The 18876-nt window shown below is 61.2% G+C and overlaps 1 protein-coding gene across 6 annotated transcripts in view; it reads left to right on the top strand.

The window, feature by feature from the left end:
- The first annotated feature begins 1280 nt into the window (after positions 1-1280).
- CNTFR (ciliary neurotrophic factor receptor) overlaps positions 1281-18876 on the top strand; it is a 39878-nt gene continuing 22282 nt past the window's right edge. The window contains exons 1-2 of one of the 6 annotated variants that reach the window (XM_070590301.1): positions 1281-1526; positions 11569-11681. The gene's annotated coding sequence lies outside the window, so the exon portion shown is untranslated. Of the gene's footprint in view, positions 1527-3139; positions 3350-3790; positions 3986-10840; positions 11192-11568; positions 11682-18876 lie in introns of those variants that run through there. The other 5 variants (XM_070590299.1, XM_070590302.1, XM_070590297.1 and 2 more) reach the window with 5 other exon arrangements.

Here is an 18876-nt window from a genome sequence, read left to right as displayed (position 1 = left end):
CTCTCCCGTTCTCCACCTTTAGGGAGCCTTCGCCCTTTTCCGGTGCCCGAGGTTGGCAGGGTCAGGGCGCACTTAGGCCTCCAGCCAGCGGCCAGATTCCAGAAGGGGGTCTGCAGGATGTGGGTCTTGTCAGTGGGCCCTGGGCGCAGCCTCAGGATGGTGTTGGGAGCTGTCTCAGGATGGGGGTGACTCCTCCCTGGGGGGCTGGGCTGGACCCTGAGTGTGGGGGGTGCTCTGGGCCCCCCTCCCTGGCTCGGCCTGGGGCTGTGTCGGATCGGGTTTCTCGGCGCCTGGAGCCTCCGCGAGGCCGAGCTGTTCCCGAGCCCCGGCCAAGCCGCCCCGGGCGCTGGCACTGCGTGAGGAAGCAGGGGGGTGAGGGGGAGCGAGGGGGGGCGCGGGCGTTTACGTAACTGCAACCGCCTCCCGGAGCCCGCCCCAACCCGCCAAATCCCAGAGTGGGACTTGGTGTGATTGAGAGCGTGTGTGGCTCTGCGTGTGTGCCTGTGGGACACGCGCTGCGGCTGAGTACATGGCTGAGTGTGTGACCGTGTGTCTGTGTGGCTGTGGCGCATCAGTGTGTGATTCCGGGAGTCCCAGAAATCTTCTGGGACCTCCAGCTCCCAGCCCCGAGCAGGGGACCCTGACTCCCAGTGCGCCACAGTGAGGTTGAATATACACGTGCGACTCTGAGACTGGGTGTGTGGCTTTACATGACAGCGTGTTCGTCATTTGTGGGTGAGACAGAGAGCCTGTGTGTGAGTGATAGTAACTCTGGACAGCCAAGTTTGTGCCGCACGGTGGGACTTTCTGTCGGTAGAGCAGCTTAGAAACGAGCAGAGCACCGTTTCCCGAGGAGCACAGGAAAAGGCAGACCACGGGAGACGGGGTGGGGCTCTCCTTCCTTGAGGACACATCAGGAGGAACGGGGAAAGGTCCCTGCTACTCAAAGGCTTGGGATGACACGGTCGACTCCAGGGGTGGGGGGTGATCTAAGTTTAGGTCACCTGCTAGGGTGGAGCCAAAAGTCCCGCCGCAGAGCCCTCTTTCACTGTGGACGTAAAACGCCGGGGACTCAACGTCAAGAACTTCCCCCAATTTCCCAAGGCCATTCAGGGTTATCAAATCGGGGATCCCCATCACTTGCAGGGCACTACAGCTCCGAACTGTGGGCATTATTTCCTGCGGCCCCGCACGAAAGAGAGAGATGGTGAAGACGGGGTGGGGCTGGGGGGAGGGTGTTAGTGAAGTGGGGTTTGGCTTAAGGATAAATGCGCCATGACAGAGAAGGGGGCTGGTGCAGAGCAGGGGAGGCCGGCGATACGGGCTCCTAATAAAGCTGGGGAGGAGTCAGGGCCAGCTCCCGCTAGGGCTTTGAAGGCCCGCCTAAGAAGCCCGGCTTCGCCCCATGGTAGTGGGGTCCGGGAGGGGTCAACGCCGAGGCTTAGGAAGCTCCGAAGCTCGTGTGCAGATAGGGCATTGGAGGCGGCAGGAGCGGGGACCCCCGAGCAATCTGTTGCCCAGCTCAGGTGGGAGGAGAATCGGTTCTGGGCCAGGCGGTGGCGGCTGGAGCGAGAGGGGGCCGCACCCCCGTGGTTCGTAGGTGGGCGCTGCCTCTGAGCAGCAGCCTCAGCCTGCGCGGGAGCGCGCGTCCCGCACCGCCCGCCAGGTGTCGCTGCGGCCCCGGGGAAGCGGGCGCGGCCGCCGGTGCTGCGCCCGGACGAGCTGCGGATCGACAGACGCCGGGTCCGGTCCGACGTGCGCCTCCCGTCCTCGCTAACCCGGGACACACCGACCCGTGCGCCTCCCGGATCCCGGCTGCCCGGCGCGGACCCTGCTGCGGCACCCGCGGACTTCGGCACTGCCGACGGCGGCCCCCGCGTCCCCGGGCGGAGGGGGGACGTCGGTTCGGCGCGGAACTCCCCATCGCTCTCAAGCGGGCAGAAAGAGGCCGAGTCCCGACACCGGGGGGTCCGGGGGTCCAATCAGCCCACCAGTGACCGCCCATCTCGACGCCCGGCCTCCCCTGAACACCCAGCCTCGCAGGCCTGGTTTCGGCACAGGGGGAGGGGCGCTTCCCGACTCCCCCCCCCCGGCCCCCCCCCCCCCGCCCCGCAGACCCAGTCGCTCAGCCCCCGCCCCTCTCGGTGCCCACCGCCTGGTCCCCATCCGCGGCCCCGGGACCTAGTGGCTGCGGGCGGGAGCGGCCGGAGAGCGCACACCTACTGTGGGTGGGGGGGGGAGGGCGGGATCTCAGCTGGGCGCCGCTACTTCCCTGGGTGTCCCTAAGCCCCCGCCGGCCCTCTCTGAGCCACAGCCCCGGCTGACCCCTGCGGGTTGCACTGGGGGGATTCTGCGGCCACGGAAGTGAAAGTGAAAAGCCCGGGCAGTGGCGGGAAGAAGGTTTTTCCTCTGCAGTGGGAGTCCCTGAGGCGTTTGTTGGGAAAGGGCCCGGGCGCTCTGGGCAGCCTACTGGGGAAGAGAGTGAGGAAACAGCGAGAAGTTTCCTTCCCCTCTCCCCGCCCCCAACCCGGAGCTGCTCCCCCGAGGGGCAAGGCACGGGATTGTGGGTCAAAGGTCAGGTGAAAAATCCAAGGGGTGGAGATGGGGGTGGGCCGCTTGTTCCCCGCCTCTGCCATCCACCACTTTCTGTTGCGCTCTCCCGTGGCCTCAGACGTTGGTCAGGTTGTCTAACCTTAATCCCCCCTCTCGTAGCCAGACCGGAGGCCCGGGGGCGATGCAGTGAGCACGCCGGCCCCTCAGAGGCCCAGGCTGCGAAGGAGAGCTCGAGGGTGGACCTCCACGCCAGACTCGTGTGCCCTGCGCTCTGGAACTGCCCGTCCTGGCCAGAGGGCGCACCCTCCCGACCCCTTTCATCCCAGCGGAGGGTTCTCCCCAGGCCCTAGATCCCGGAGTGGGGAGGAAGGAGAGGGTGGTTGTGGCGGTGGCACTGGAGACTCGGTGGGAGGCGAGGGCCTGGGCTCCCAGCCTGGTGCGTCCCGGGTCCTGGGAGCGTAGAGCCCCCTTCCCTCCGCCAAGGGGTGTATGTGTGTGTGACCGGGAGGGGGGCATTGCTGGCGGCGGTGGGAAGAGGGCAGGGGCGGAGATGGCTGGTCTCCTCCCCCCAAAGTGGGGCTCTGGCTCGCGCTCCTCTCACCGAGATGCCGGCGGGAGGGCCGGAGAGTTGGCCCGGGGTGTGCCAGGCTGTCGGTACGCGGCAGTCAGGGCCTGCATGTGCGAGTATGCGCAGCCGAGACCTGGCCAAGGCTGAGTGAGGGTGAGTGTGAATGAGCGACCCAGGGGGCTGGGTGCGCGCCCCGCGGCCCCAGCGGATCCGGCCGAGTGGGTGTGGGTATGCATGCGCTCGCGTTTCCGAGCCCCGCGGTCGGGGCTGCGCGTGAAGCGCGGGGGCCACAGCCGTCTGGAGGGCGTTCCCGAGAAAGGGCGAATGTGAGGGGTCCACGCATGCCAGTGCGGGTGACTGTGCCAGTGGGGGGAGGGCGCGTGCCACCGCGACGCGGGTGGGAGTCCGGGCTCACGGGCCTGCGCAGGGTGAGTGTGCCCGCGCGAGCTGACCGCGCGTGCCAGGCGCGGGAGCGTGCCAAGGCGGGGGCGCGCGGGGACCGTGGCAGGGAGGGGGTCGTGGCGCGCGGCCGCGGAGGCGCGGGGAGACAAGGCAGGAGGGGGAGGGGAGCGAGGGCGCGCGCGGCCGAGCGGGCGCCCGCGGTCACATGGGCGAGGGAGGGAGGGAGGGCGCGCGCGCGCGCGAGGGAGGGAGGAGGATGGGGGGGTTAAAGCCGCCGAGCGCCGGGGAGCCGGTGCAGAGCGGGCGGCGGCGGCAGCAGAGGCGGCGGCTCCAGCCGGCGCTGCGCGGCGCGGGGCTCGGCGGCGGGATCCGGCAGCGGTGCTCGCGCCGCGCTTGCTGCCTCGCTCCCAGCCGGGGGCGGTCGAAGGGCGAGGCGCGGAGCCCCGGCGGCCCGAGGGCGCGGTGAGTACCCCGCGGCGGACGCGCGCGGCCGGACCCTCCAACCCTCGCGCCGACCGGCAGACCCGCGGCCCGCGTGCGCGCGGGAAAAGGGGGGGACACGCGTGGGCCCGCGACTCGGGGGGGGACGGGAAAGTTCACGGGAAACTTTGCCTGCAAACTCGGGGGCGGGGGCGCAGGAGAAGCGGCCCCCCACGTCCGGGCGCGCCGGGGGCTGGGCGTGGTGGTGGTGGGGGCGGACAGGCGGCGGGGGGGGGTGGAGGTGGCCGGGGCTGATTGTCCTAGCGTCCCTGTTCTCCCTCACCCCGCAGCAGCCCGCGCGGGGTCTGGGAAAATTCCGGAGCTGGGGGGTCGCAGGGACCCCCGCGCACCGGGAGGCGGCTTCGTTCTCTGGCAGAAATCTGGACTTCAAAGCGCCCAGGGGTGTGAACGGACGGTTGCGCGTCTGCTAGTGTGTGTGTGTCCGTGTGAATCTGCTTGTGTGAGTGTGTGCGCGTGTGTGTCGGCGTGAGCCTGCCTGTGGTTTCCTCGTGAGTCCGCCTGGATGTATCTCCATGTAGTGGGTCTCCTCCAGTGTGTCTTTGTAAGTCTTGTTGTGTGTCCGTGTGAGTCCGCTTGTGGTGTATCCCCGTCTCTTTGTGAGTCTGCCCGTGTGTGTCTCCTCCGGTGCGGCTCTGTGTGAGCCGGCCTGGGTGTCCCTGTGCTGCTTGGAGTAGTGTATCTGCCCGTGCGTGGGGGCTGGGCCGAGGGGAGGTCACCAGACGGACAGCTCTCCTCCTCGGCTTCTCTCCTCTCCTCTCCCGAGCCTCTCCTCCTGCGTCTCGCTCTTGCTCGCTCTCTGGCCCCCTCCCCCCTTCAGTAGCTTCAGGCGGGCAGGACTATTTCACGCCTTGCTGAAAATTCAGGATTTTCTTTCTCTTTCCACCTAGTCTCTTTCTGTCTTTGAGAAGCGTCTGTGTGTGTCTGTGTGGCTGGCAGCTTGTCTGCAACACTGGGTGTGTGTCTGCATGCCGCTGTTGGAGTGCGTCTGTAACACTAGTTGTTTTGCCTGTAATACTTGGTATACTTGTGTCTGTGTCACTGGGGGTGTTCATGTGGCTGTAATCACTGAGGTGGTGGGGGTCCCAAATGCTGGGTGTGTTCTTGCATCTGTAATTGCTGTATGTCCAGGAGGCCTGAAACACTGAGGGTGTTTTTGTGTGTCTAGCTCTGGCTGTGATGATGTGCCATTGCACGTGTGGGGATGGGGCTTGAACGATTGGGTATTCCTGGGGTGTAGGGCTAGCCAGGGCTTGAGGGGTGGAGGGGCCTGTGTGTCTCAATAAAGTCTACCTCCCTGTGTCCACTGTCACAACCCCCACACATCCTCTGGACTGGTTCTTGGTGCTCCTGATCAGCGTAGGTGATGTGGAGTAAAGCTCACACTCCATCAGGGCTGATGCTCCAGCTGGGATCCCAAGTCTTATACAAGGACTCGGAGCTTAAAGTTCACACTCAAGACTTCTTGGGGCTCTGGAATTCATACCCAGATTCACACTGGGACACTTAGACTCATGTGGACTCACACTTACGTTCCAGTGCTCATATCCAGCTGTGCACTTCAGTCCTGTGGTTCACCCCCAGGCTCACGTTGGGACTCTAGGCTCACACACTCAGATTCGCATTTCTATCCTGAGGCTCAGACTGACATGGAGACCTAGGGCCCACACTCAGACTCACACCAAGACTCTGGAGCTTACTCACATCCACACTTACATTCTGAGGCTCCCACCCAGACTCACACGGCTACCCTGGGGCTCACATGTGAACTCAAGGACACATGGGACACTGGGGTTCATAGACTCACACTCAGACTCACACTAGGACTCTAGTGCTCACATGCAAGATTCTCACTTCCATCCTGGGATCGCTTAGGAACTCAGTGTTCACACACAGACTCACGTGGAGAACCTTAGCTTACATTCAGAGTGCCCTTAAGACCAGGGGCCCACACTCAGACTTACACTAGGACTCTGATGCTTATACTGACTTCTATGGGAATCCTGGGACTCACTCTGAGACTCACACCTCAGTCCTGGAGCTCACACTCAGGTGCACACTGGGACCTGGGTTCACACTCACACCTATACTTCCATCTTGGCATTCACACTGGGACTGACATCCCTGGCGATTACGTTATACTCGCTTCCATCCTAGGCTTATACTCACACTTGCACGGGACCCTAGTGCTCACACTCAGACTCTTGCTTCGCATGGGGGCCCTGGGTTATGCTTCCCTCCTGGGGCTCACCTTCAAACCCACACCAGGACTGCGGTGCTCACATTCCCGGTGGAGCTTAGAACTCATAGTCAAAGACACCCGGTTCTTGGTTTATGGTGTATGTCGGGACAGTTCAGGTGAGGAACAGATTGCTGCAGGACCTGTCTCCTCCAAAGTGGGGACGGGAGGGGATACATGCTTGGTCATGCCCCTCACTTGGGCTGATGGAGAGGGTGGTGGACCCAGGTACACCGTTCTGCCTTTCCTTCCACAAGAAGACTAGGCTCTTGGCAGGAAGGTGTGAGGGGCTTCCTGGTACAGGGGTGATATGTACTCTCCGAGTCCCCCCGTGCCATGTACACACGCATGCCCCTTAAATAGTTCACAGCGCCCCCTCTGTGGTAGAGAGGGTCAGCTGTGGCGAAATAAGACACATCCCCCAAGACGTTGCCCCCATTCCAGTCATCCTTAGGATGGGAGGGGTGTGAAAACTGAATTGGTGAGGGGTAGACTTCTGGCTCCTTTGACCCTTCCAGGGGGTTGAATCTGATTCTAGGGAGATGGCAGCCCCAGATGTGTGGCGAGAAGGTGGCTGGAGGAGGAGACTGGACTGAACGCACCCCTCCTTCTCTCCTCTGCTCTGGCTGGAGCCGGCAGGGGCCCAGTTAAGCTGCATCTCCCAGCGGCTCCTGGAATGCCTGTTGAGTCTCACCTGGCTCCAGGGTATGCCCAGCTTCTCCACTCTGTTCCCCAGAAGAGCAGTAGCGCCCCCCACCCCGGGGTGGGGCTGGAGGGAGGCTAGGTTGCAGCCAACCCTAGGACTTCACCTGCCTTGGTGACACTGCCCGGGGCTTTACACGCCCTCCCGTTATGGAGGCCAGTGGGTGGAGCTGCCTGAGGGGCACTGTCACCCCAAGGGAGCCCACACAGTAGGGAACTGGCCCTCAGGCTCAGATGGCTCCCTGTCCCTGAAGGGGACACATGCTCTCCAGCCCCCCTAGGGAGGTGGGGGGCTAGGAGGCAAGGCGCTCTGCTCTCTGCCCCCCCATGGCGGGTTGAAGTGTAAATGAATCGGAAACATATGGAGCGGATTTTCTTTGAAATGCAGATGGGTTGGGGGGGACCATGTGTGCCTGGTTTGGGGGGGGTCCCAGAGAGCAAAGAGACTGAGGAGAGCTGACCCCTCCTCCAGACCCACCATGGGGTGAGGGGAGAGGGGGAGACCTCAGCTGTGTAAACTGTGGCCCTGGGTGACCACACCCACCCGGGCTCTGGCTTCCTGTGGGGAGAGCCCCGGGGAGACAAGGGGTGCCTGTGGGCTGAGAGCACTGAAGTCATCACCCCCTTTACCTCTATGGAAGGCAAAGAGAGCCCCCAAAGCACAGAGCCACGCTGGATTGGGGTCCCCAGAGCCAGGAGCTCCAGGGGCCCACGTAGGGGAAGGGTCAGACCCTGCTGCTCCCAGAGGCTGGGGCAGGAGCCATGGTGGAGGGAGCTGGAGTCGGACTGCCCTGGTGGCTTCTGGTCAGCGCCAGGGCCCGACCTGGGGTTGAGGAATGGACGGAAGAGTCCTCGGGCCTGCTGGAGGGGGCTGGTTTTCAGACCCGGAGCAGTCAGTGTGTCCCCCTGTACGCTACCCCACTTAGCAAGGCTGCAGTGGTTGCCAGTGAGCTCGCTGGGGCCCAGGGCTGGGTCTGCCTTGCTCACTGCTGTCCCCTGCCCCCAGCACAGAGCTGGCACATGGGAGGAGCCAGTGCGGAGTTAACAGGACACCTTTTTCTCTCCGTTCAGGCTGCGTGCTCCTGGTGGGCAGGACTGCATCCTCAGCTCCCGGCACAGTGCCTGGCAGAGATTCGGTGCTCAGTGCATGCTGAGGAATGAATCATTGGGTGGGACACGCCGCGGGGAGGGGGGACTCTCTGGGGTTTGTGGCTTGAAACCTAACAGCCTCTGTTGCATACCCTCTGGCTCCAGTGACCCGAGTGATCTACAGGCTAGACTAAGGGAAGGACTTCCCTGCACTCAGGGCAGGAGTGCAGAGGACAGGCAGATTCTTCCTTGAAAAGAGCTGGCCTAGGGGCGACTGGGGCCAGCAATGACCCTGATTCTGTGGCAGAGGTCGGAGGTCACCTCTGTCCTCTCTCCAGCTTTAGGATTTTTCAGAAGGTTGGAAAGTCCTTTTCTTCCCCCCCCCCCACCCCCCCCCCACCCCGTGGGTGTGAGCGTGTCCCTTGCTCTCTTTAGGTCTGGGTTTCTTAGACTCTAGCTGAGGCAGTGGAGCCCACCTCTGAGCCTCCAAGGCTGGGCTCTGAGGTTGTTTAGCTGCTCTGGGCACCACGGACTGCCCGTATTGGTTATTAACGTCTATTTGAGAACACAGGGTTCAGATCCTAAAAATACCTTGTCCGGCTGGAGCCTAGGAGTTGCCGACCTGGGCTCGTGTAGCAGTGGCTGCATCTTGATCCGATAGATGCAGAGCCAGGAGAAACTAGGAGAATGTGGGGAAACTGAGGCAGCATGGATGGGAGATGCACAGGAGACAGAGCCTTTGTTTTGCATGGAACAAAGGTTTATAAAATGAATGGTGCCAGTTAGTCAAATTATGGCAACATTTAGGGAAATCTGTTATCCTACACTGCAGAGAACTTCCTTCTCAGAGAGTCTGGAGACGCATCTGATATCAGACATAAAAATCAAGGAGTCAATAGTAACCATTTCAAGTCCAGCTTCAGGATGGTCCAAAATAAGTGTGTGGCGAAGAACAAATCTTCACCAAGTAGCTTTTTCTGAGCCACTGCCCCCATGCCTACCTCCTGGACTCCTTCCCTGTAGCCCGAGTTCCAGTGAGGGTCCTGCAACCCCCCTTTGATAGCCCCCTCACCTCTAACCCCAGGCCTCTGTGTAGCCCCTCTCCCCAGGAGAGGAGCCGCACAGTGGTCCCCAAAAGGTAGGAAGAGTCCAGCCTATGAGGGCAGATGCCGTGTGACCTTGGCCCGTGAGCTGACCCCTCTGGGCCCCTCCATGAAATCTCGGGGTGGGGGGCCTGGGCCCTGGCCCAGGCCTGGAGAGAAGGCGGTTTTGGCACCCATCCAGGCTCCTGACGTCAATGACTCTCCAAATAATGGAATCAATATTTGGGGGGGGCAAGCGTGAACCAGGCCCCAGCGATTAGAAACAGATCAGCACAAACCCGCAGCTGATTCTGATAGAGCTGCCTTGGAGAGCGAGGGTGGGAGCCTGGAGAATGTGGACCTAGGGGGCTCAGGGATGGGAGGTGGAGCCACCAAGTGTCCAGAGTGTGAGGGTACACGAGTGGGCAGAGATTCTGGGCTGCCTGGGTTGGAAAGAGGGGCTGGGGACCCCTGTACTGGTCCCTTCTTCCTTTGAGCCTGTGGGGTTCCCGGGCGTGGGGAAGTTAGTGAACGGAGACTTCTTTCAGCCAGGGAGTTATAGAGAGTAGGCCAGGGGAGTTCAGAGTTCCTCTCTGCGCCCCAGCCCTGGGCCTCTAGACCGTATTAGGGGCCACAGGTTATATTCAGGGTAGGGGTGCAGTTCTGAGTGAGACCTATGGAAGATGACCTTTTGCTTGGAGGCAGAGGGCATTCATGCAACATAGAAAGATGGGTATTCCCCCTCAGACTGGGAGGCGGGCCTCCTCCATCAGCCCGTGTCCTCTCAACCTCCTAGAAGGCAGCAGGTGAGGGTGGAGGAGGTTATGGGGTCCATAGGGGGCTGGCCTGGCGGCAGCTGACAAAAAACAGGAAGAAGGGCTGGGGGAGCGGCTGTAATTACGGGGCATTTATTATTAATCAGATGAAATTGCTGGAAGCAGCTGGTGTAATGTGCGTAGTGATACAGACTCTGCATGCCCCCCAACACGTGCGCACACACTTACACACACGCCACACACGCCACACACGGCTTGAGCCTTGTCTGCTTTCACAGTTGTGTTCTTATGCAGGTTGGGTGGCTCTCTCTGTGTCTCTGTGGCTGTGTCCGATGCTGTGGATTTGTCTGTGCTTTTTCAGGGCAGCCTGTAGCCTGCTCTCCCTCTGTTGTCTCCTTTCCCACTGTCACTGTCAGTCTTTGGCCCGATGGCGTGTTTCTCTGTCTCTGGCTCCCTCTTTGGGCCTGTCTCTTGGTGTGTCTCTATCTGTTACCGTGAGCCAGCCTGTCTCTAACACCTTGGTTTAGTTTCTGGCCACCTCTCCCTGGTTGGTGGTGTCTCTGCATCTCTGGGCCGAGCTGGGTGACGTGGAGTCCTTCTCTCGTGTTTAGGCGTCTGATCTGGCCTTTGGCAGATACATCTGGGACCTGTGTTAGGAGGACAGGGGCAGCTGGACCCTGAGGATGTCCTGAGGTCTTGTAGAAGGTGAGGGCTCTGTTAAGTGACTGAGCCTGTAGAAGCAACATGGCCTTGGGTACAATGCCAGCTCCCTTACCAACTACCAGTTGTGTGACTTTGGGCAAGATGCTCTTGCTCTCTGAGCCTGTTTCCTCATCTGTAAAATGGAAACAGGATTACCTCCAAAGGTGGTTTTGATGACTGAGTGCAAAAACGTAGATTAAGTACTTATCATAGTGTCTGGCTCATCTAGGACCCTGAACAAGTGGTAGCCGTGCCTGTCATTACTGGGAAAGGCACTGTGCAGGCACAAGAGAGATCTACAGAGGCAAACTGGTGTAGCAGACAGCCTTTGGAACTGGACTTGGACTCAAATCTGTGCTCTGGAACCGATCAGCTATGTGGTCTTGGGCAAGTTGCTAACCTCCCTGAATCTCCACTTTTTCAACTGTCAAGTAGGAATAATAATAGAACCTACCTCATGGAGAAGTCATGAGGATTAAATGAGATAATGCATATAAAGGGCCTAACACAGTTCCTGGCACGTAACAGATGCTCAATAAATCACAGTGGTGATGAGACAGAGGAAGAGGATGGTGTGATGGTGGGTGCTTATGCCCTGCTGGTGGCCATGTGTCTCCGTGTGAGCACGCACGGGAGAATGTGTGTGATATGGAGGTACTTGTGTCTGTGAACTGGTTGTGTGGGGATTTTGGATTGTGGGTGTGTCTGAGTGTGGGTCTGTGTGGGAGTCGGGCCACTGGCTTCTGGCCTCTCTCTTTCCGTGTGTGTCAGAACCTTGGGTCAGCAAGGTGTGCTGGAGGGAGTCTGCACTGCTCCCAGCTTTTCCTCTTCTAGATGCTTATCCGATATCTGCCTCAGTCTCCCCTTCTCACAGTGGGGTTGTGAGTATGGAGTGAGCTCTGAGTTGGATTAAGGCCTGTGGCTCCTCTCTGACCTTTGTGCCCTTTGCCCTTCTAGAATCCAGCCTTGTCCCGTCATCCCGCCCCCTTGGTTTGGAAGTCTGGGGAAGAGTTTGGTCTGGAGGAGGAGGAGGAGATTGATGCGCTCGGTGTGCAGCCAGTGGTGAAGAGGTAAGTGCTGGGGACCAAGGCCAGCAGGTCAGTCTCAGGACATCAGGCAGGTGCAGGTGCGGTGGGGCTGGAGGTCTGGGGACATGAGCAGAGGAAGGCCTGTGACGCGTCCTCCTCGTCCCTGTCTTTCTTCTTCCTCCTCTGTGTCCTTCCTCCGGAGGCTTTTCATGCCCCCATCATAGGCCTGTAAAGGGGAAGAACTTTCCCCAGTCATGCAGGCAACGGCAAAGCCAGGTCAGAAAACTGGGTTCTGTCCTGAGGGGCTGCAGCCTGGATGTGAGGTATGTTTCTGTCTTGTCGCCAAGCTCCCTCTGCCCCCAAAGCATCTCTGTGGCTTAACTGGGGGAGCAGCCGGGTTTGGAGGAAATGGGATGGGAGGTCAGAAAGTCCAAAATCTTCTGGGGCCAGTCGTGGGGCTGGGCCTGACTCTCCCCGCCTTTTATTCAGGCCAGGCAGGGCCCCCGGATTGGCAGCCCCGGGGTGGGGGTGTCCAAGGACTCGAGGCGCTGGAGCGGAACGGAAGGGCCTATTGTCCAAAACCCGCCAGAGGCCCACAAAGGCAGGCGGGCTTTTCATCTCAGCTCCCAAACAGACTGGCCATTTTCCTGGCCTGGGAGTGGGGGGGCACTGACCCTTCAGCACTAGGACTAGGGTGTTGTTGGGGGTGGGGTGGGGTATCCTAGGCTGACACATGGCCATAAAAGGGACTTAAAATGGAGCTGGGGTTGTGAAGAGGAGGCGGGGAGGCTCCAGAGGGCTGCAGAGAGTTAAGCTTCCATCTCACTGTTCCCAGAGGACCCAAGGACACGGAGTCGGTATCTGACAGAAGTCTGGATTTACACAATAATAGATAATAAATATTTATTGGGGGCACACCTGGGAGGAGTCTGATGGCAGTTGAGAAAGTGAGCTACTGAGCTGTGAGGGCACATAATCCTCCCCCCAAATTGGGAACACTTTAGGGAGCCGGAGCAGGGGCTGGAGAAGAGAAGGCTCGTGGTCAGGCAAGGGAATGGGCTCCCTGCAGCAGGAGGGACTGAGGCCAGACGCAGGAAGGACTTCCTGCCAATGAACAGTAGCTCAGATGCCCTGACCCTGTCCCTGGGGATCCCGGAGGATCGCAGAGAGCAGGGGAGCTGGAGAACCCCCCCGGGTTAAGGCTGAGGCAGCTTCTGTGGGGGCCGAGGAGGAGGCCAGGAGGGAGACTTGGCAGTTCTGTCCACCCTCCCCCACCAGCACCTCCAGCACCACTTTAAAAACAGCTTTTTAATTTAACAAAGTGGATGAAAAACTGTTTTTGGAAATAAAAGGTATCTGCTGTCTCCCAAGCTAGCGCTCAGCCCTTACCGAGAGCCTCTCTCTGGGTTTCTCCCACTGCCGGTGGCTCCTTCCCCCTCTCTCTGTCTCTGTCTCCCTTTTTTTTTTATTGTTTCTGCTCCTTGGCCCACAGCTTCCCCTCGGCCTCCCGTCGCCCCCTCCCTGCCGTGTCAGCCTCTGTGGGAGTCCCATCCTCAGTCTCTCATCCCCATGTCTCTGCATCGCCTTCTGTCTCTCCTCTCCCACTCTCTCTCTTCCGGGGCTTGTCTCTCTCCCCTGCTTCGTCTCTGTCTCCCAGCCTGTCTCAATCTCTGTCTCCCTTCCCCCCCCCTTCTCCCCCAACTCCCGCTCTAAATGGGTCTATTTAAAACACCCGACGCTGCCAAGTCAGAAAAGCTCTCCTGATAAAGCGCATTAGGCGGAGGGAGGGAGGAGGAGGGAGCCGCGGGCGGATGGATTGATCCAAGCCCGTAACCCCATTAATCAGGCATCGTGGATCCCCCTCCCTCCCCCAGCTTCAGCCCCTTCAGAGCTAAAAGCCCCTTAAATATTTATCACCCCTCCCCCATGGGGGCGAAGGGAGGGCTGTGTGGCCCTTGGTGTGAGCATCCCCAGCTGCCTCCTGCCCCCCAACTGTATGTGTACACATGTGTGCATGAACACACATGGGCATGTGCTCATGTGTGCATGCATGGGTGTGCACACCTGACTGCCCAGGGCCCAGCTGCCTTCTTGCCCCCTGCCATCTGAGCAGCCTGGTCCCCTGGGCAGCCCCTGGGGACCCTAGGAGTCTGGCCTGGCTCCTACCCCTCCCAGAAGGATTGTGCATGCAGAACAGGGAGAACTTGGGGTCACTTGGGGGGTCCTCATGCCCCCCAAAGTGCCGTCACTGGAGGACCGGGCAGCATTGCACCGTCATTCTCAGAGGGCAGGAAGGTGAGCTGGGGTTCAATGCCCAGATTCCCCAAATTCCCAGTGCAAGATGTAACTTGGGGAATGAAGTTGGGGACTCCATGCTCCTAAAGTGCAGGAAGGAAGAGGGGCTGAAGTCCCCCATTCATTCTCAGAGAGCAAGAATAGAACCTGGGGGCGGGTTCGGGCCTCCCATTACCCTCAGAAATGCAGGAAGGTGACCTGGGCCTCGGTGGGAGTCCCGTCATCCCCAGAGAGAAGGCGGCTGCTCTCAGGGGTGACAGGGGACTGAGTCCCACATCGCCAGCCTGCTGAGGCCCCGGCAGCAGAGGTCAGCCCTGAGACAGGCAGGGGGCTGTCGGAGTTGTCCCGAGGCGCTTTGCCCCTTGCGGGGGAAGGGAGGCCCTGGCTGGCCCCGGGGTGAGGAGGGGCCGGCCTGGAGCCGGGAGGGTCCCTTCCCCCTCGCCTCCCCCTGCATCAAGTGCCACATCTCCTCCTGACTCAGACAATTAGATTCAAAGGATGACCTCACTGCCTGCCGTCCCTCACTCGCTCCTCCGCTCGCCCGCCCGCTCGCCCGCCGCGCGCCCCTGCCTCCCTCCTCCGGCCCGCGCGCCCCCCCACCCCGCTCCCTCGCGGCCCGGCCCCTCGCCCGCCCGCGCCCGCCGCGACCCTCGGGGCCGGGACGCCCCAGCCTCCCGAGCCGCCCGGCCCCGGCCCCGGCCCCGATGCGCGCGGGGGGCCGGGCGGACCTCGCAGCGCCGTAGGCACCGACGGGGCGCCTGCGCGGGGACCCAGGTCAGTGGCCGCGCGGCCGCAGGGCCGGAGAACTTGTCACCCCACCTCCGCCGCCGCCGCGACGCCCCCGCCCGCCCGCCTCGGCGCTTCCCGCGCCTTCCTCGGCCCCCGCCCCCCGCGGATGCTCGGCGCTCCCCCTGCCAAGCTGTCTCTCTCTTCTCCGCTGTCTCCCCCCGCCGCCCCCCTGCCTCTGCAGCCGGTGGGAGGGACTGGGACTTCCTGAGGTCCCGGGGATGGGGCCGGGGCCCATTGGCTGCAGCCGGACCAGGCCTCCCAGAGAGGAGGGGGCTCTGGCTATGTCCATAGGCCTGGGGGAGGGGACCACCATCTGGGTGGGAAGGGGGCTACTGAGAGAGAGGCCCAGGCTGTGGGGTGACACGCAGACTGTGGGGATGAGCTCCTGATATCTTTCTTTTCTCACATCCTGTGGGCCTCTTGCCTGGCTTCAGTTGTCCCCACCTCCTAGCCAACTCAAGTCCCCACTGCCTGGTTTCATTTGGCCCACGTCCTTCGGGGTCCTGCGGGGCCCTGTCACCTGGTCCTCTAGACCCTGCTGCCTGCCTGCCTTTGTTGCCACTGCCTGCTTTCCAAAAGACCCCCGCCCCCCCCCGCCTGGCTCTCTGGGACTGCCCTGCCTGGCTTCCATGGAGCCCTTGTCAGGCTGCCTTCAGGAGCGGGCACCAGGGCCCAAGCTACACCTGGAGTGGCAAGTGGTGAGGATGTCAACAGCATTGCCAATTGTTCCTGGGTTGGGGCCTGGCCAGCACAGCCTGGATTCCATTCTGCCTGGACAGCGACACAGCGTCCCTCTCTCGTGATGGGGACGGGGCTGCAGGGCCCAAGGACACTTTGGGATTCTTGTCCTCAGTGGTTAGTTAGGGGAGCGCCAGCTTGGCCAGTGCTGTCCCCATCTCTCTTTGGGCCTGATGGTGATGACAGGGCTTTGGCAGGGGCTGGGGATTGAGGGCGAGGCCCCATCTCCTTCCCCTTCCTGCTCCTCCTGCAGCTAGGGCTGACATGCTGGTGCCCTTTAGACACAGAGAGGTTTTGAAGAGGCCTGGGATCACACAGCAGGGAGCTAAGCTGAGGGCTGCTGCTGTTCACCATCCTTGGGGGGAGGGGGGGGTGCAGGCAGAAGGGGCCCGGGGGGTGGGCTGGTTTCTAGGGTTTTCCGGCTCCTGCTGCTACCAGTGCCACCATCTCTTCATCCAGGGGCTTCCTCACTCTTCCTGTCTGGCCTGGATCTCCCCTCATTCCCAAATGCTGGTGAAAGTGGGTTTAGGGGACGAAGGAACTGCCAAGGGAATAATCGTCTATTTCCTCGGATTTTTAGGGACCAAAAAGTTCCTCCTTCCCTTCTCTTTCCTGCCTTAGGCCACTCTGAGCTACACCCACTCCCACCAAGTGCAGCCCCTCAACCCCAACCCAAGGTCCCAGCATAGAGTGACTATTCTGAGTGTGTATCTGTGTGTTCCCACCGCCAGGTGTGGGGATGTGAGAGGCGGAGGGTGACCGGGGGGCTCTGAGTTTGCGGAGGTGCAAGGGTGTCTGTGTGGAAGATGGACTGTTCCGAGTGTGTGATGGTATCCATATGTGAGATCGTGACTTTTTGAGTGAGTGCATGTGAGAGTCTGCTTGTGTGACCATAATGCGTGTGTGCACGTACACCAGTGTGTGCAAGGCCAAGGCAGCGGTGTCCACATGGGAGGCAGTGATGTGTGGCCGCGATGGCAGACTCTGTGTGCCACTGTCTGCGAGAGGCCACCTGGGTGTGTCTGTTGAGCTCTGGCTGTGCGTATGTGGAGCTGGGGGCTTTGGCAAGCCCTGCTGGCTGGTAGTGAGAGCCCAAGTGTGTGCTGTGTCTTGGGTGAAATGAGCCCTGGGTGCTGGGTGACCCTGAATTGCTGGTGTGTGTGTGTGAGCATGTGTGCATGTACTCATGCCTGTGTTTACCCATCAGGAACAGATTGCGCTGGCTTCCCCACTGTGCGGAGGGGAGAAAGGGGGAGGAAGGATGGCTTGCTTTGCCCAGCAGACCGGCAGCTTCCTCAGAAGTGGTGTGTGCCGTGTGTGTGCACATTAGGGGTGCAGGGAAAAGAGGACACTGTTGCACCAAGACAGTTGAAGTTCCTGTTCCCCCCACTCAACTCTGCTCTGACAGAAAGACTGTCTTCAGTTCCTTTTCTTACAGACCATGCTTCACAGGCACTGTTGCCCCCGCCCCCCACCCTGTGTGTGTGTGTATACAAGCTTGCAAGCATAGGCCTCTCTGTGTGTATTCGAGGGTGTGTCTGCACCGTAGCAGTGATGGGGCCAGAGGTGGGGTGTAGTGGGAGATGCTGAGGCAAATAGGTCTTTCTCCTGGCCCCCACGTCTGGAAAGCTATTCTGTCCATCCTCGGTCCCCATGGAGGGCCCTGCAGCCTCCCTCCTGCCCTGGCCTCATCTGCGAGCCCTCTCCCCCGTCGGCTCCGACCCTGCTGCTCTGTCCCCCCTTTCGTGGAGTTCTTCCAGCTGTCTAACCTTCCGCTGCAGCGTTCTGTCCTTCCAAGAGGGGCAGCCCCGCTCCCCGCAAACTTAACCTGACTGGTGTGTGGGCCTTTTCTGGGTGGAGGGGTCCTCCTGATTCTTCTAGAAGCCTGAAGGGACTCTGGACTGGGGTTCGGGGGTAGGGGTTTGGCACTTGTGCCTCAGGTTCTGTGAAGCTGTCCAGAGCCCATGTGCCTAAAGGGAGGATTTGGACTTACCTGCTCCTTCCTGCTCCCCATTTGAGAGGCAGGGGATTGGACCAGATGACTTTTGAGGGAGAAAGCCCAGACCTTTTGCACCTAGAGGGCTGCCTAAGCACAGGTCTGCATGTATGTGCGTAGACAAGCCTGTGCCCAGGACAGCAGGCAGCATGCAGGGCCCTGAGTGGGGCTCCCATGTGGGCACGGGCTAGTGGGGTTCAGATTCTCACCTCCTCAGACACCTCGCAGCTGCCCGGCCAGGCCCATCATGTGGGCCTTCCCCCCACAACACGCCCGCACACACGTGCAGCAGGGCACGCACATGCTGATCTCAGGGTCCCCACGGTGCAAGAGGCTGGGGGTGGGGGGTTTGCGCACTCCGAGTCCAGGCTGCTGCCAAAATCCATCGGAATCTTGTCCCCCCCAGGCCCCCATCTCCGGCTGTGTAGGTCACAACAGCAGGTGCGGATACCCACCCCCCCAACTCTCTCACATTGGGCCGCCTCCTTTTCCACAACCTCCGCCAGCGCTGGAGCTGGGGGACCGCTCTCTCTGCCTCCCTCCTGGCCCCCCTCCCACTGGTGCTCAGCTTCTCCTGCCCCTTCTATTGGGGGAGGAGGGGCCCCATGTTTGGGTGGGGTCCTTTCCCCTGAGCACTGGGGCTTGTCCCTGGAGTGGGTGGGGATGTGGTAGCGTAGGAGGAGATAAGGCTCAAATCCTGAACTTGGGCATGGCTTCTGGCTCCTATGCCACTTGGGGTGGGGGCACCAAGGGCTGAGAGGAGGGCCAGGTGTGGATTCAGAGAGAAAGGAGAAAGAACAGAGACAAGAGACTCAGAGACAGGAGGGAGAGACGCCACAGGGAGTGGGAGTCCGCTCCATGGCCAGCCGGCCCCAGCCCAGGAGCTGGCCTCTGACCCGGGCCCGCCCCCTCGCTGGTGGGGGGCCTGCCGGGCCAGCTGCCAGGGGCCAGGCCTCCCTCCTCAGCCTGCCCCCCCAGCCTCTGGACCGCTCAGGCCTCTGCCCCCGCCCCCACCGCCCACGCTGTCCAGGCTGCCTAGGCCTGGTGGGATCTGGGGGCCTCCCGGCCTCAGCCCCTCCTCCCCCTCCTGGAGCTTCCCGCCCGCCCTGACTATCTCTCCCAGGCTCCCCCTCGGCCGGGGCTGTTCCTCCCTGCCCACTACGTCCTTGTCCCTGGCCCTGCCCCTGCTGTCTCTCATTTTCTCTCTCCATCTCCAAGGGTAGGTGTTTTTTCTCGCTCTACCCTAACCCTCTGCAGGTCTGAGGCCTCTGTGTTCCCCAGGCCTTTGCATGCGTGTCCTGTTCTGTGTTAGTCCATGCGTGTCCTGTCCTGTGTTCTTGTCTTGTTCCCAGGATGGGTCCTCCAGGGCCGCTGTGGGGAGAGGGGAAGGGACGGTCCCCAGAACCAAGAGTGCTTGTC

The sequence above is a fragment of the Equus przewalskii genome, chromosome 22, assembly GCF_037783145.1.
Source record: "Equus przewalskii isolate Varuska chromosome 22, EquPr2, whole genome shotgun sequence".
In the NCBI taxonomy this organism is placed as follows: Eukaryota; Metazoa; Chordata; class Mammalia; order Perissodactyla; family Equidae; genus Equus; species Equus przewalskii.
The sequence above is the reverse complement of the archived record's forward strand: the minus strand, read 5'-3'. Positions and strand labels throughout refer to the sequence as shown.